The 19,251-nt window shown below is 36.3% G+C and overlaps 1 protein-coding gene across 1 annotated transcript in view; it reads left to right on the forward strand.

Moving 5' to 3' along the window:
* The first annotated feature begins 2,313 nt into the window (after positions 1-2,313).
* Positions 2,314-19,251, forward strand: part of LOC150099913 (ATP-dependent RNA helicase DDX42) — a 218,005-nt gene continuing 201,067 nt past the window's right edge. The window contains exon 1 of the mRNA XM_090403173.1: positions 2,314-2,435. The gene's annotated coding sequence lies outside the window, so the exon portion shown is untranslated. The remainder of the gene's footprint in view (positions 2,436-19,251) is intronic.

A 19,251-nucleotide genomic window follows, 5' to 3' on the forward strand; every position in this document is an offset into this window, starting at 1 on the left:
GGTTAGATGTTTTAACCAAAATCCATATAGTTCGTCTTTGCCAGGTGCACTCCAGTTTTTTAATTTTCTAGCTTGTGCACTGACCATTTCTTTAGTGATAATGACATTTTGCCTTTGTTTTTGTTTCATTTCTGTGTAATATATTTATTATTATTATTATTATTATTATTATTATTATTATTATTATTATTATTATTATTATTATTATTATTATTATTTCGGGCAACTCCAAGGAGTCCTTAGAGTCATCGAGGGAGGCCCAAACATCATATCAAGAACAACTATTCGGCATTCGTACTTTGCTTTGAACTAATTTAGTCATGGCACCCACAACAAATTCTGGCAGCTTATTCCACTCATTCACCACTCTGCAAGTAAAAAACCTAGTTCTAACACCCTTGTTAACTGCACTCTTGCTCTTTTTCCATGGATGGTGCCTAGTTCTCCCATTACCAGTCCGGTTCTGAAAAATTTCCTATTAATTAATCTTATAGAAACCCTTCAGTAATTTGAATGTCTCAATGATATCACCCCTTTTCCGCCTGTCAACCAATTTCTGTAACCCACAGATCTTCAACCTGTTCTCCTAAGGTTCATTCCATAGAGCAGCTATCAACTTGGTCACTCGCCTCTGGATCCTCTCTACCTCTTCCCCATCAAGAAGAATCCCAGGGCACCGATCTGGGCACAGTAGTCAAGATGGCGTCTTATCAATGCTCGATAAAGGGGAAGAATAACTTGCTTATCTCTGCTCGCCAAAGTATTCTTCAGTAACCAAGTGATCTGATGAGCTAATTTAGCGACTTTTGCTATGTGCCCCTAAACGTCAACTTCCTATCCACCAACACATTCAAATCTCTGGCTTCGTCAACCTCCTGGAGTACAATTCAACCAATGTGATATACTGCTGCTAATTTTCTTACCCCAAAATGCATAACTTTACACATTGCTACATTAAACTGACATCCATTGTCATTAGCTCAGACTGCCAATCTATCCAAATTATCCTGTAAAATTTTGACATCATGTGCATTTACTATTACTCTACCCTACTCTGCATCATCAGCAAATAAATGAACAGTTCCTCCCAGATCCTTTCCTATATCATTAATGAACAAATTAAATAGCAGTGGTCCATAAACAGAACTCTGCGGCACACCACTTTTGGAGTCCACTTCTGAATAAACTACTCTCTCTGATATCTCTCCATCAACCACCCTCCTATCCATCTCACCAACCCTATATCCATCCTACATGTGCTGCAGTTTACTGATTATAATTCCGTGTGGTATCCTGTCAAAGGCCTTAGCAAAGTCCAGCAGTAACACTATAAACCAATTACCCTTATCCAGTTCATCTGTCCCTGTGTTATACAACGTGAGCAAGTTACTGAGCATGATATACCCTTCACATAATCGCGCTGTCTTCCACACAGTATCCCATTTTTATCTTTCCATTGCCCTTGACTAATATCTCGAAAAAGTTCTAAATTATCTTCTAAATGTAAATGTAAAGTGGAAACAAATGCGAAAACGCTTGATATTTCCAAATTTTTAGTTTTCTTACAGTACAGATGATATAGCTCTAATATCCTTCAGATACTCCCTCAGAAGGCAATTGTAGGTTCAATGCACAGGATAAGGAATGATGCTTTGTGTACGATGCGATTACGAAAGGCACCTTTTTTTTATGATTATCTGAGATCATTTTCCTTGTCTTTTAAACGCACAATAAAATTATAAAACTAATTATTTTCAGTTTTAATATTTAAAGTAACTTAAATTATATCAGCAAAGGTTGGTCTATTGGCAGAGCTTTTGCTACTAATGGCTCACGCAAAAAGTTAAGCAAGTTTGAGCGTGGTTAGTTGGAAGGGGATTCGTTCGATGCTTGGCACAGTCTCCCTCAATGAGTCTTTGGACTTCCTGGAGGTGTCACTTGATAATAATAATACTCCCTCCCCCTTTTACTTTCATGAGTGAATGATCAATATTGAAGTATGGTGTTGTTTTAGTAGCACATGGAGTTTTATCCTGGCAGGTGGCAGTAAATTATAATCATGGCGTTTGTCTGAGTGAAATGTAATTGTCTGTTTGGTTTTAACATTTATATAATTTTTTAATTGAAAAAATACATTGTTTTTATACTATAGGTAAAACGTAAGCAGAACAGTTTTGTGGTGAATAAATGGATTCGTGAAGAATTTGTATTCCGTGGTTCTCCCACAAGGTGTAGTAAATGTTTCATAACTAACTTTCTAAATGGTTTAAGATAATGTAAACATCAAAATGTTGCTTTGAATCCCCCCCCCACCAAATTCTACATAACAAAGATTAATTGATTAGAAATCCTGTTACTTTATCTGTCCATTTATTCCGAGTTTCTGCAAGTATATTACTAGGGAAGTTCTGGCTCTATCACTTTTCGAGCGAAAAGTAATTTATTTATTTATTTTTTTGTTGCTGAGCATTTTAGCATTTTTTAATTATTGAAAACTTTTCATTATAGTGCTATTAATGGTTCAGATGCAAAATTTAAACCAGTGTTGACATATGAGTTAGTCTTATGATAGCATTTTTAAGTCCCGAACAGTGGTACGCTGTGAAGGAACTCAGGCATTATCGCATTTTATGTGATGTTGAGTAGTGAGGAAATATAATAGACGCTCCATATCTGTTCACACGTTGTGGTTAAACATTTAATATATATAGCTTTGTGTTGTAGAATTTCATCAGACACAAACATATCATATTTACATATATACACAGACCCTGCATAAGGTAAAAAGTTACAGTAACTATACTGTTAAATGCTTACTAAGAGTACTTGTAATGATCTTGACTATCAAGTTTATGGTCTTATAATGAAGGTTTTACAGATTTTAGGGACTTGAATATACAGTTTAATTTTCTAAAAAATTGACATTTTAATACTGAAGCTGATTGTAAGAAGATGCCATTTGCTTTATATCTGTTTCCTAGGGTAGTGGCTGAATCAAAACTGCTTTCTGTTATGCTCAGACCTGTTTATGTATATTTATGCTTATGTATGTATGTATGTATTATTATCATCATTAGAGACCTCCAGATTCAAGGACTCACTGAGGGAGGCCATACATCACTTACACACCTTCTCTTAAATTCATTATCACTAAATGTACTCAACAGGCTGACTATTCTACTTACTCGCTCATTCACTGCTCTGTTAGAGAAAAATCTAGCCCTTAGCCCTTTCTTAATTGTAACTTCCATGAATCCCCTCTTGTCCTCTCTACTTTACATATAACAAAAAATTTCATCAGCTGATATCCTATAAGAACCTTTCAGAAGTTTATAGGCCTCGACTACATCACTTCTCTTTACCATTGTCTGCATTCCACATATTTCCAATATATCCTTATAGTCTATATTCCACAATCCCAACCATCATCTTTGTAACTCTTCTTTGTATCCTCTCCACAGCATATTTCCCTCAAAACCAACACCTATATGACCTATGAACCTCTTATCCTCACCTCCAAAATCCCTAGCTTTGTTATAATTTCACCAGTATAATGTGCTGTTGGAAACCGCATCATGTCAAAGTGCATTGCTTTACACTTACAAACATTGAATTGAATTGACAGCCATTATCTTTTGCTCCCACTTTTAGCTTTTCATATCATTCTGTAAATGCTGTATATTAGTAGCATCCCTGATTGTCCTGCCTACCTTTGCATCGTCAGCAAACAGTTGAACACCTCCTGACAGGTCTTTTCCAGTATCATTCATGTGTGGATTGGCCAACAGTGTCCAAGGACTGATCCCTTGAGTATTCGATTGGTCACCTTAAATCTGGCAGATTAGCATCTCCTTCCCCTCTCTATATACCACTTTCTGATACCTATCCATCAGCTACTTATTTATCCAAGTTAATAGTTTATATTTCAATAAATATCCCATAACCTCCAATTTATGCAACAGCCATTTGTGTGGTATCCTGTCGAATACCTTAGCAGAACCCAACAGTATCACAGTGTATCCATTTCAGCCATAAAATTATTATAAGATATGAGCAAATTGCCCAGATATAAACTCCTTTTAATAAACTCATTGCCCTTTTCAAAGTATAGCTTGTATGTCAACCCATTTCTCTAAGTTCTTATCTCTAAAATCTTCACCACTATTTTATGCAACAGCTGTAGAACCACCTCATACACCTCTGGCTCCTTGTCTAATCTAGTGGTGGTACTGTGTTCTATGTTGCATACACCAGGTTTATAAACCCTAGTGAAATGAGCACATATTATTTGAACTGTTGCATCTGTTTCTGCATTGAGTAAAGTTATTCTTACACATTCTTTCTTTTTCTTGCAGAATAATGATAAAATTCTTTTTGGTTGTCTTTAGCCTGCACATCCAGTTTTACTCCAACACAGTTTCCCATATAATACTCATAAATTTTCTAGCCTATGGATTATATATTTCATATCCCCTCTCATCCTTATTCTCACTATACAATAGAGTGTGGTTATTCTGTCCATCAGGTAATCAGGGCAGCCATATTATCAGGACAAGTATAGTTGATCAAATACAAAAGTCGAATTTAATATGAATTTGCTTCATTTATTTGAAACATAATGCTGTTTATTTTGGCCAGTCGGTAACTTCTATCACATGGAGTATTAGAAATATTACATAATCTTCCTTCAAAATATTTAGTGCTGATTAACATCTGCAATGCTGGTGAAACAGAGCTAATTTATCATGCCACACTAGATAGTTCCCTGAATTATAAAAATGCTACACTGTTTGGATCAAAGAAAGCAATGGATCATGTAACAGTGTTATGCTGTTCACATATGTCAGGACTAATAAATAGAAGTTATTGGAAAAATGAGCCAGTCTTCAATGCTTTAAAGGGATTAAAATGGAGAGTTTACCACTTCAGTACAATGCCAACAAAAATGCATCGATTAGTTGGGACATAGAATAAATGGAAATAAGAAAAAATTGATTAGTTCATAACTGCTAAGAAGTTAATCTTTTATAAGCAATACAGTTTAAGGTTGATAGTTGGCTTTGAATCAGGAACAAGACCATTCTAAACTGTTTTGCTCACTTTTTATGCTTTCTGCTGTGATTTACATCTAATCGGATGTCATTTTTACTATCGGCTGTATCTGGCAAGTCTCTGACTGAATTTGCATCCATTGATTACAGTCTTCAGTGCTATAATGAAAATGAAGGTTTTGTGGAGAAAATTGCAGAAAAACAGCAGATGTTAGAAAAAAATAAAGGGATGAGGATGACTCTCCTGATCTTGAATGCATAACTACACAGGAAATTTATTGCTGGATAAAAAAAAATGAAGAGTGAAAAGATAAAAATTGTAAGTCTCCTGCTGTGCTGCACAAGTTGCAGCAGTTTGTGGACCTATGTCCTGTGAAGGATTGTATAAAGCTGACGAACTGTATCTAAATGATTTTGGTAGGTGTCTGGAGAGAGCTTTGTTCACCCAGCATTATGTAGTATATTGATGGTACCATACTGCAGGAAATGGATGAAAAATTGGGAGTGATAGTTGATAGTAGGTTGAAGTTGAGGGCATATTGCAATTGTTGCAAAAACTGCACATTGTAGTGCTGCTATGATAAGAAGTACTCTAACATGTAGGGATAAGAAAGTGGTTGTGCTACTGTATAAAGTGCTGGTCAGACCACACTTGGACTATTGTGCTCAGATTTGGTCACCTGGTTTTCAATGTGATGTGGAAACATTGGAGAGGGTCCAGAGATGACAGGAGCTTAGAATGCTGGCTCTGGAGAGAGGTTGAAGAAATGTAGATTGCTGAGTTTGGTGAATAGGAGGAAAAGAGGTGATATAATAGAGACATTTAAGTTGGTGATAAGATTTTATCAGATTAATCCTGAGGGAATTATAAAAAGAGTAGAAGGTGAAAGGGGAAAAACCAGAGGCCATCCGTGAAAATTATGTAAGAGTGAGGTGAAGAGGGTGTGAGGAGTGAATTTTTTTACATAGACAATTGTCAATGAATTGAATTACCAGAATATGTTGTTAATGCAAAGAGTGTTAAGGATTTAAGATTCAGTATGATAAATATGTTGTCAGTTGAATGAACCTCCCACGATGAGTCTGCCAACTATATGGAGGGTTGAATAATAATGATGAAGCTCAAATTCAATTTGAGCTTCATCATTATTATGGATAGATGCAGGTGAATGTGTGAAGGTACCCATAAGGTGAGTAAGTGTAATCAAGTGCAGAATCTAGTCTCTCAAGCATAAATATTGAATAGGGTAGTCAATTCAGGAACTAAAGGGATGCTTCAGTTTCTATATATAATACTAATGCCAGAAGTATCAGGAACAAAAGAGAGAAGTTTTTGGTATTGGTTACTGCAACCTCACCAAAAGTTATAGGCATTAGTGAGACTTTGTGAAGGGTTTAGTATTTTCAGGGAAGCTAGGTTAGGGAGAGAGGTGCTGCTGATGATAACAGCTGAATTTTAGCCAAAAAGGATAGGACATAGGCAGGTGGCTGTTCATGTGAAAGCAGTCTGGTGTGAGATCAAGGCCAATAAGACAAAATATACAGTTGGTTGCTGCTAAGGACCAGGGGATTCCAGGATTGAGTGGATGCAGATTGAGTAATTATTATTGGGAACTTCAGCTATGGAGATACAGACTGGAAGAAAGAGAGATCATATGACAGGAAGGAAATGGAATTTATACACCTACTGAGAGATAATTACTTGATGCAGCATGTGATGGAGGGGATTAGGTTCAAGAGTATTTGACCTGGTCATAGGATCAGAAGAGCTATCCATAACTGAAGTGGCCACCTTGTCTCTGGGGAAAGTGACCATGTGGTTTTGACTTGGGAGATTGTAAAAAATTAGGAATATTCTTTCAAGAAGGGGTACATGTGGAATTACAAGGGCAGGTGATCATGTGTGGAAGTGGTGAAAAAGAAAGAAGGAGCCTGTTGATGTGTTTTTTGAACAACTGGAGATTGTTGAAAACTGTGGGGACAATTGGTCAAGAAGATCACTTATCCACACAGTTTTTCTTGCACAGTCTTCCCCACAAGTGATCCTGACACTTGGGGAAGACTGTTCAAGAGCATAGAGGAGAAAGCATGAGAGAGGAGGATTAGAAATTAGGTGGTATGTTTGGAGCTGAAGATTGAATTGATCTTGATGGTTAGCTGCTTTTTTTTCCTTCTTTTTTCTTCTCAACCATAGCCAAGTTAGCTGGTCTTGGGCATGGACAGTAGGGTCCCCCCCCCCCAAATTTATCTAGGGTTTTCCATCTCGCAAGCAGGTAAACTGGCCCCCTGTGCACACAAGCTACAGTCATAGGATATAGTACTTAATCCCTCATTAGGAGGGCTCAACCAGTCCTAAGGAGTGATCTAGGAATGTGAGAAACCCCACATGAATGAATAAATAAATAAATTTACTAATGTACTGCTAATAGACACTTGATTTAATAAATTTGAATCCCCTGCCCCCACTGTCTTCGAATTATTCAAATTTACTGTGTGCAGGTTACTTTACATGGTAAGGAATAATCTACAAACAGTCCTTTCTTTCAAAATGTAATCTACAAACAGATTAATGGTACTGCTATGACCCCCCCCATATCTTTTTAGCTAACTTTTACATGGACCATTTTGAAAACAAAATACCATAGCTACATACAAGTTTTAGTTTGTCTATGCTTTGATGATGTGTTTGCCATTTAGTCCCACGGGTAAGACACTTTGGATTCTTTTGTTACCTACCTAAACAGCCAACACCCCAAAATTCACTTCACAGTAGAAAAAGAATCTAAGAACTGTTTGTCTTTTCTTGACATATTAGTCTCTTGCCTTTCTGATGGTTCACAATCTTTTTCCATTTATAGAAACTGTGTGTAGAGGCTTAAGTGCTGTGAGGATATCATGTTGGAGGCGTAATGGATTGTATACAGCACTCAGAAGGGATTAAAACAGAATTTAATTCTTCCTATATTTCGTCTCAGTCACTGAAACATCTTCAGGGATTACAAAAAAAACTAATGTAACATAAATACAAATACCAAACAATACTAAGCCCAACCACATGGAGGACACTAAAGTCCTATCTAGGTGGAGTGCCCTCTAAGGGCAGTTGTAGGTGGCCTGGAATGTAAAGTGGGACATCTAGCGATAAGCGTTTCCCAAATCTTAGGAAGCTTAATGCAACCAATTTGTTAAGATTTGGTTGATTCCTGAGAGCTGCTGCTGATTCTAAGAATAGTCTCTCTCTTTTGAATTTGCTGTGGTGGAGCATGGTGGTTTTTTCCCATGAGATTCTCTGGGTTGTATCCAAGACATGGTCAGTCATGCCTGGCAAGTAGGATTTCCTTCCAGAGATTCTGGTTTTAACACTGCATCTCAAGAAAAATTATCATAGAAAACACACTATTAGACAGTAATATTTATGTTAAGATTTAGGGCCATGAGATGGCAGCAGTTGTCTACCTTTCTCTCTGTCTCTCCTGAAAAGCTTTGATTTATTGATCAATAAATGCTTGAGGGATGGATGGACACTGACTGCCCACTAGTCTTCAAAACGTTAGTCCTAAAGGATCTCCACTACTCCCTTTGGGGAATAAAAGGCAGAGGATTTTTTTTTTTTTTTAATTTATTTTTAATCTTCCTTGCCAAAATCGGACTCTCCAGCACAGGGATTTGATTTCCATCCCACATATTTGAAACCTAATATCATTGGAGTTCCTTACAGATAACAGATTAACCAAGATGAAGAACAAATGTTGTCAAATGTTGGAGCAAAACTTGTTGATAAGAAGTTAGTAATGATGTAAACTTTTCATGTAATGCTATCATAATATCCTTTCTTTTAGGGTTACATGGTGATCAGCATTCATTTTAAAAATTTTATGGAATTTACAACTGTGTTAAAAAAAACTTTTTTATTATCCCGATGTTTCGATCTTCACATCAAGATCGTCATCTAGAGCATACATAAATATACAGGACAAGCTGAGTTACATCATTAACTGTAAGCTAGAGAAACAATGATTTGATCACATGTTATTCTACTGGCGCGACCTCTGGTGAAAAAAAAAAAAAAAAAAAATATATATATATATATAAATTACATCAAGCTAAATTCTATTTTATGATTACAGGAATAAACATTCTTTCAGATGGTTTTCTTTCAGAAACAATTGGTGTCCCCTATTTTAGTATTACAATTCTTATTTTTGATTTACAATACTGGATTTTTTTTCCCACAGTCCTGTTTATAGTTGTTCTTAGTGAGTAAGGTTCCGTGGGTTGAATATATACCTTCCATATGCTTAGGATTTTTTAGACCATCATTATTGTTCAGATTGGGGTGGTTGATAATAATCTCACAGGCTTCCTTGAATTTCCGTTCATACCATGTTTTAGTGTGATGTAGACAGCTAGTGGTTTTCCAGTCAATTTGGGTAAGGTATTCAGGGCATGATCAGAAAGGATCATGCCCTGAATCATTACTAACTTCACCATAATTATTATATTTAATGTGTCGTTTATGTTCCTTTTGTCTAATAGGAATTGTGCGTCCTGTTTCTCCTATATATGGTATGTTACAAGTACAATAAATCTGGTATACTCCAGGGATAATAAAAAAGTTTTTTAACACGGTTGTAAATTCCATAAAATTTCTATCATAATATCCTGCCCTCCCTCCCCACGGGGTGGTACATATCTGGAATTTGATGATATTTGTAATCTGTCCATCAAGATTGTTGACATGCTCAAGGATTATAACATTCAAGTATCATACAAGCTGATCCAAACAGTTCAAGCCATCTCAGATCTTCAGTGTTCGGTTTTACAAGCATCTAAGTCAGGGGTGGGCAATCTTTTTAAGTGTGCATGCCAAAATCGCCAAATCTTTGATGCAAAATTTTCTCACATGTCAACCGAAGTTTTGGGGAACATATTATTATTTGGTGTCTTTTAAGTAATGGGAGAACCTTTTCAAATAATCAAAAATCACACTAGAGCTGTAAAATCAAAGAATATTGTAAGAGTGATTATTGTAAGTCATATAAGATTGAATGAATGTAAAAAACTGAAGTCCTACCATGTTGATAGCATGGATATTTTTTATTTGCCTTTAAATGCAATTCTAGCTGCCACATACAGCCACACAATTTAAAAATGCAGTTTTTGACATCAGCAAAAGCGTAAACAATAATTCTGAATTTTTATATATACCGTATATGCTGGCATATAAGACGCACTTTTTTTTCTTTGAAAAAAGGTCTGAAAAACAGGGTGCGTCTTATATGCCGATACTCAGTTTTTTATTATTTTCATTTCTGGAAATTTTCTCTGTTCCAAATTATGCGATTTCTTTATTGCTTCCTTGCAGTCTGTGTGAGAGCATTCCAGTTACGTAGAGCAGTGTTTCTCAAACTTCAGACATCTCTATGATTGGTGCGGTATTAACAAAAGATCGTGCTACTAAATGACAAAGACAAGCTGACAGTTGAGTTGAAATGCTAATTCTCTTCATCCGAATTCCTTATATAATATCTGAAACACATTCACTATATATTTCTTAGTTTTAACACGTTCACTCAAACAAAACCATATTCTGCTGGTGCAACATATGGTTTTGCTTGAGTCTACTATACAGCATTTTATGTGGGAGGGGACGTGCGAGTCATTAGTTAGTGCCATTTTTATCCCAGTTGTCTCTAATTGCACTGTTTGTTAAGAAACATATTACATAGCTTGCAGATGTCTCTGTACCTTATTCAGTGATACAACAGGAATGTTTTACGATCTCGAACTTCACAGATCCATTAAATTTTATTCCGTGCATTAATGATGCATAGCCGAAAATTGCCACGGACCTGAAGACCTTTCATGTACCCCTGGGCGATGCATACCATACTTTGAGAAACACTGATGTAGAGTTCAATGGATGCACATGCACTGTCATCGATGATCACAGCTGTGTCCTGTTTGTGTAAACTTTCCAATTGTTGTCGCAGTTGTGAATGGTGATAAATTTCTGCCGTTAAATTTTCTCTAAATTTCTTGGCAAATTATGGCTGAAAACGTCGGCATTGTTACAGTATTGCATACAAGCTACGTGTGATTGCATATGCATGAAAACATGGAAACAGGGCTGCAGAGAGGCATTTCGGACCATCCCCAACTGAGAAAATGGTAAGAACTTGGCAGAATCAGGAAGAGGATTTAAAAAAAGCAACTCACAGTAAACATAACATACTAAGTGGAACTGCAAAATGGCCAGAACTTGAGGAAGAACTGAATACTTGGATTTTAGACCACAGAAAAGCAGGACTTTCAGTGTATAAAAAAATGATTATTCGTCAAGCGAAAGCCACTAACAGAGGGATCGCCAACTTTACTGGATCAACATCATGGTGTTCAAGATTCATGAAGAGAAACCAGCTATGTATGCTAAAACAAAAATATTACAAAAGATGCCATCTGAATATGAAGAAAAATGATTGAATTTCATTGATTCGTCATTAACGCAAGGAAACGAGAAAATTTTTAACTTGCGCAAATAGGAAACATGGACGAGGTTCCGATGACTTTTGATGTGCCCTCAAGAAAACTACAGATTCCAAGGGCACTGAAAGTGTTACTATTAAAACTTCAGGGCATGAAAAAACTCACTATAGGGTTGTTTTATCCTTCTGTGCTGATGGGGAAAAAATTGCCGCCACTATTGATTTTTAAAAGGAAGACGCTTCCCAAAAAAAAACTGCTTAAAGGAGTGTTTGTACATGTTCACGCAAAAGGCCAGGATGGATGGATGGAGGAGGAATGAAGTTATGGATAGATAAAATTTGGTCTAGGCGCCCTGGTGGACTGTTGAAGAAGCCTGCCATGCTAGTATGGGATCAGTTTCGTTCTCACAGAACAGACGATGTTACAAATAAACTCAAGGAATTGAAAACTCAGTTAGCTATAATTCCAGGAGGTCTAACTAGTCAGCTTCAACCTTTAGTTGTTTGTATTAATAAACCATTTAAGGGGTTTATGAAGGAGAAGTAGAACAGCTTGATGCAGTCTTCAGAATTTGAGATTACGTCAGGAAGAAGGAAAAGAGAAAAGACCTAGCATTTTGCAAGTTTGTGAGTGGGTCAAAGCTTCATGGGATGCTGTGAAAACTGAGACAGTGGTTAAATCATTTAAGAAGTGTGGAATTACTAATGCACCGGATGGTACAGAGGACAACTTATTGTACGAGGACTCAGATTCTGATTTAGTTAGGAGAGGTTTCAAGTGTCTCTTCATTTAGCTCTGAAGATGAGTTTCTGGGTTTTGACGATTAAAAGGCGGGTACCTTTTCCTAGTTAGATTAGGTATTTGTTGAAAGTAGAGCTACTTATTACATTATATTTGAAACACTGTAAATTCATTATAATATTCAGTGATAAAGTTTTTTTCCTAAAAAATATGTCCTATGCGCCTGTGCATTTTATACGCTGGCAAATACGTTATATATATATATATAAATATAAAGATCGATTAGACAAGTTTTTCCAATATGTTACAGTGCACAATCTCGTAATTGTTTTTCTTGAATAAAGCAAAATAAAAGAATAAAATTAAAGATATTCTTTTATTAATTCTTAATCCCTTATGAATAATACATAAAAATTACAGATAAAATAAAAGATTATTTTACCTATATAATATGTTAAACGGAAGTTAATCTTTACCAAAATATCAAATCAAAACTAGAGAAAGAAAAATAGTGGACTTTTTTTATTTAGCATCAATGAGACTTCTGCTGTTGCTTCACTGATGACAGATAATTTATATCAGGTTTATATTTTGTAACCTTTAGAGATATGCATGCATTACTAGTTTCATCTGTAAGGCTACTCCTATTACGAGAGTTTATCACTGCAAACAATGATTCACAAGAATATGTAGATGCAAAAATGATAGTAATGCTGTTGCAAGAGTTTTTAAACATACAAAAGTTTCTGGAATAGTATTCCAAGTCCTTAGTACCTCATTTTCCGCAGTTCTCTCTGTTACTCCTGTCTCTAATCACACCTTTTCAATATTTTCCAAGTCAACTCTGAGGTCAACAAATTTCTGCTTCCAAATTGAGCTACTTTGAAAATCAATCAACTTCATTTCAAAATCATCGATGTTTATCCACAAAAACTTTTGCTAATTTAATTCATCCAGTTTTATAGTATCTGGAAACTTAATGAATTTTGCAGTCTCTTTTAATTCTCTGAACTTAACAAATCTTAGAGAGAACTGCTCAACATTTGACACAATGCCATTTTTAAAAATAGCATTTGAAGACATTAGCAGTTTGTTTTGTCATCCTTTTGGAGATCATTGATGTATTTCTTTAGGTTTGGAAAATATTTGAATCTCTCACTGTCTATATCTCTCTTAAAAACTCGTAATTTCATTTCAAATGCATTTGTCATCAAACATAACATCCAGAGTCTTACCAGAGCCCTGTAGTTTAAGGTTCAAGTCATTTAAATGTTCGCAAAAAATCTGCAAAAAAAATATCAGTTTACAAACCCACATGATGTCATACATTTCTTTATAAGACATTTGTTGATTAGTCAAAAAGAGATTTATCTCATCCAGGCATTCAACAGATCATTTCAGAACAATATCTCGACTAAGCCAGTGAACATTGTTGTACATTATTAGTCCTTTGTACATCGAATCCACCTCATTCAATAGAGTCTGAAATTGTCTTTTATTCAAAGCATGTGCAGAAATGTAATTCACAACCATGGTTACTGTTTGCATCACTTCTTGAAGTTCCTTTAGTTTAAGATGTTGGATATATATATATATATATTTATTTATTTTTTAAGTGAGCCCTAGGTTACATGACAGAAAAAAGTCGTTGATGTGCCACGTTTAGCATGCGTACCAAGGGTTCCCCACCCTTGATCTAGGTGTTCATAGGATCCCATGTTATTGTGGTCCAGCTTATATAGGTGTCAGACACGAAGTTTTGAATTGTCCAAAAAAGAACATGTTAGCAGTGTTGATTGCAAAAGATAAAAAAAAAAGTCTGGCCTTGTTCATCATAGTAGTATACATTCATTCATTCAGGAACACCTTATCTTGAATGATGTCTGGAAATCACTCATTAGATCTTTGGACATCAGAATTTAACTTCTTCAACAATCATCTATAGACTCTCTAAAAGAGATAGCTGATGCATATCACACTACTATGGTCCCATTTAATATATTTTTATTATATCTGTTCTAATGATTTATTTGTGTTTTAATGTGGAGATTATATTGTGAGTGGTCGTGTAATTTAGCGCTCCTGTAAAATTGGAGATTTTTATCTGTTTTGTGTTTTTTCACTAGAAAATTAGTGTATTAGTGTAGATTTTCGTGTTTTTAGAGTATTTCATGTATTTATAACATTTTTATTGTGATATTGTTGGCATGGCACCAGTGCGAAGAACAATGGCAGCAATGACCATGTTGTCCGCCGATTTGAATTTGCAGGATTTTATTCAGTGCAGTTTGTGTGTGTGAGAAATGTATTTGTCGAGAAAATTAAAGAATATGTGGAAGGAAATTGAAACTTGAGAGAGAGAGAATGTATTAAGCATTTCAAAAGTGAGTGTCTGTTAGGTGATGAGAAAGCAGCAAATACCGACAGTAAGATGGAAAATGGTGTTATTAATGTCGAATGTGTGGCTGTGGAAATAGAGGAGAATGAAATGGACATTAATAACAAATAGTGTGCTTAAATGTTATCGTTCATAGGACATAGTGTAAAATTGAAAAATTGCAGAAGTGGCAAGAGATTAAATTTGCTGAATATATTCAATATTATAACCATTTGATTGACAGAAGTTCTTTCTGCAAAAAACCAAGATGAAGAACAAATGTTGTCAACAAGAACTAGTCAATGTGTTAAATCCTGAAATGTGGACTGTCATACATCACATCTCCAAAGTTGCAGCAAAAAAAGAATTTACAGAAGTAAAAAGCAGACACTTGAAGAAATATGAACTCTTACAACAGCGCCAACATACGAAGTCCCGTCCGCAACTTCGACGAGACCACGTGATCATAAACCTATATTAGGAAACACTCACTGAAGAAGCCAAAAATGCTCTCAGTCTAGGGCATAACTTTGCTGTCACACCCAAACAAATTCCTAAATTAGAAATTATGATGAAAGTAGAACGGGGTATCCACGATCTTCTGCCGGCAATGGCCGATAACGGGCGACTAGATTTAGCAAGTATTCTAAACAAGGCTAAGCCTCCAAAAAGCAATATGCCACGTAATCAAATAACTGCCCTAAAAAGTTATATAAGGATAAAAATATTATTATTACAAAAGCTGATAAAGGAAATGCAACAGTTATCATGAATCAAGAAGAGTATAATAGAAAAATGCAAGATTTCTTTTGTGACAGTTTCACATATCAAATTATACATCGCGACCCCATGATGTCTCAAAGGAAAAAAGTCTGAAAATTACTGAAAAAAGTGACGTCGTGGCAAAAAAAATCATCAGGAAATAAAACCAATTCATGTTAAACTACCCCATATTTATGGATTACCAAAAATCCACAAAACTAATATCCCCCTACGCCCCATAGTTGATAGCATAGATAGTGCCACATATAAACTGGCCCGGCATTTAGCCAAGTCACTTGCCCCCCCCCCTTACTGACAACTCCTCTACTTTTGTAAAAAATTTAGTCCATTTCAAAACACTGGTTAAAAATCTTATCCTAAAAAATTCGGACATATTGGTTAGTTTTGATGTCACCTCTTTATTTACCAATGTACTAGACACTCTTGATTTAATCAAGTCTAAATTTCCCCCTGATATTTTTGAATTATTTAAATTTACTATGAATGCAAGTTACTTTACATGGGGAGGAAAATTCTACAAACAGATTAATGATACACTTATGGTTCCCCCCCCGTTAGCAAATTTTTACATGGAACACTTTGAAAACAAAGTACTTACCACAGCTACATACAAGCCACAAGTGTGGTGTTATGCTATGTACATGATGTGTTTGCCATCTGGCCCCATGGACAAGACACTTTGGATGTGTTTGTCACCTACCTAAACAGCCAACACCCCAAAATCCACTTCACTGTAGAAAAAGAATCGAATAGCTGTTTACTATTTCTTGACACATTAGACACCTGCCTTTCAGATGGATCACTGTCTTTTGCCATTTACAGAAAGCCTACACACAGGAAAATATGTACATAAAGAATCACATCATCATCCAGTCCAACAGTATGGCATTTCAAAAACACTTACACACAGAGCCATTTGTTCTAATGATACATCTCTGACCACACAGCTCAAATATCTCCCTACAAAATAGATAAAATACTATATAGGACCATTACTCTGCCCTCCCCTAATACACAAGAACACACCCATTTCTATTCTCTCTGTCAGAGGTACATCAGAAAAGATAACCAAAGTGGCCTTCGCACCAGTTTCAAACCTCATGTCAAACTAGCAACTCTGATCCGCTTGCCTAAGGATAAACTTCGCCCTTTAGCACACCCAGGAGTGTATGAAGTTCCCTGTGACGTGGCCTATTATGGGCAAACAGGAGGATCAGTTAGCATCCACCTGGAAGAATATGAAAAATACATTCGCTACTATTATTACGGCAAGTCATGATTGGCAGACCATGCTTTGGACACTCCTTCGCACAAGATCAGATTTAGGAAAACGAATGTGCTATTTAGGCGTCTTTACAGATCTGAAAGATTATTTTTTGAGTCAGCAATGGTGTTGAAGAATTCTTTCAACCTAATTGGGAGACTGTTATCCTAAGAGAAATTCCCTCATAGCTGTTTTATTTTTCTTTCTTTCTTTTTTTTTTTTTTGTTTGCAGGTGCCAAAAAATAGGAGTTTAGATCTTTTGTCCATTCCAATTGCATTGTTTCGCTCACTCACTGTTGCGTGTACAAGTGTATTGTGCTCTAATGATGCCGAGTTGAAATTCAGGGAAATATTATTATTATCCAGGCCTCCATGGAGTCAAAAGACTCATCGTGGGAGGTCCTTCCTAAGAAACACAAAGTGTATCAAGACTCATCGAGGGGAGGACCCCCTAAGAAACACAAAGTCTATCATACCACTCCTTAAACTCATTGACTGTTCTCACTCTCACCACTCCATCAGTCAATGCATTCCATGGTTCAACCACCCTCCATGAAAAGAAACCACTCCTCACCCTCTTGCTCACGGTTTCCTTTCGTAACTTCCAGGGATGGCCTCTTGTCATCACTCCTTCCCTCTGTTCAACCAAGTGAAAGAACTCCCCAGTGTCAACCCTGTAACCACCTTTCAACAGTTTAAAAGTCTCAATCATATCACCTCTCCTTCTATCCATCAAACTCTGCAGTCCACTTTCCCTCAGCCGATCCTCATAACTAACATTGTACAGTCCTGAAACCATCTTTGTTATCTGCCTTTGTACCCTTTCTACAGTTAATTTATCCCCTTCAAATCCTGGGGACCAAATCTGAGAACAATTGTCTAAGTATGGTCTGATCAGAGTCTTATACAACCGAATGATAACCCTTTTATCTCTACAGGTCAGTGTCCTTCTCATTATTGCAGCAATCCTCTGTGTTACCTTCACCACCTTTGCAATTTGTCCCCTAAATTTCAGGTTTCTATCAATCATCAATTCCAGATCTCTTGTCTCCCTTACTTCCTCCAGTATAACTCTTCCCATAGAGTATGCAGCATCCAATCAATGTTTCCCAAACCTCAAGACCTTACATTTTGCTGCATTAAACTGACACCCCCCATTCATTTGCCCATCTGTTTAGCTTATTCAAATCCTCTTGCAGGACAACCACCTCTGCACTATTACTAATAATTCTTCCCAGCTTTGCATCATCCACAAACAACTGAATATCCCCTTGCAATCCACTGACAACGTCACGGATATAAAGGTTAAACAATATAGATCCCAGTACTGAGCCCTGTGGGACCCCACTTGTAACCCTCTGCCTCCTTGAAACAGCCCCACCATACACAACTCTCTGATACCAATCGGACAGCCAATCCTGAATCCAGTTGACCAATCTGACATCCAGACCCATGTACTGCAACTTAAATATCAGCTTATCATGTGGCACCCTGTCATATGCCTTTGCTAAATCCAGGAAAATGGCAGTATATGCCTTTCCCTCATCTACTGCTCTTGTAACTTTATTATAAAAGGCTAACATATTACTAAAACAAGAGCACCCCTTCAAAAATCCATGTCGACTCTCACAGATAACATCAACCCTCATCTGGCCAATGCTGCATATCGTCACTAACTAATTTCTCCAAGATCTTAACAACTACTGATGATGATTAACAACTACTGATATAATTAGACACTTCCAGTCTGCTATCGCCCTTACGCAATGGCACTCACTATCTTACCTTCCGTCCATTCCCTGGGACCTTTCTGGTAGCCAGATGTTCATTGAAAAGCCAGGTTAAAGGCACTGTCAGTTCCCTAGCACATTCTCTCAAAACTCCTGAAATACCATCCAGACCCACAGCTTTACTAACATCCAGAGTACTCAGTATTTGAAACACACACTCCTCCTGTTCCTCTAAACCTCGAACTTGCCCTATCCCTCTAGTATTAAAACTTACTCCTCCAGGTTGAAATACTCCAATAAAGTGTTCATTGAACAATTCCACTATGTCCTCTGCATCAGTCACTCTATTCCCATTTTTAAGCAGAAATATAAGCAGTTAATAAAACATCTCTTTGATAAAATTGTGTGGTGTTGTTAATACCGTTAAAAATAAGTCATGAATAACCGTCAACACCTAAGCTTATCTGTTAGATAGTATTACTAGTGTGCTCTTTAGATAAGAATATATATACACAGACATTTGGTTTATATTTTAAAGAAATCTACATTTGGAAACCTTACTGACAATTGGGTAATAAACATATCTTGATGCCCATTAATATTTGTAGAAATGCAAGTTCTAACTAAAAGACATGATTTTTTTATTCAACCCAAACACATTTTGTAACTAGATATTATGCACAAGATTGAGCCCAATCTATTAGATTTGTGAAGTGATTAGGTTGTTTAAACATCATGTCATCTTGTTTAATGCCAAGCTAACTCCTCCATATTTATTCGCTACTGGATTCTGTGTTTCACCTAAATGGAACTATCTTT

This window comes from Typopeltis vanoorti, chromosome 13, assembly GCF_054136105.1.
Source record: "Typopeltis vanoorti isolate ZY-2024b chromosome 13, IOZ_Tvanoo_1.0, whole genome shotgun sequence".
NCBI classification, from domain to species: domain Eukaryota; kingdom Metazoa; phylum Arthropoda; class Arachnida; order Uropygi; family Thelyphonidae; genus Typopeltis; species Typopeltis vanoorti.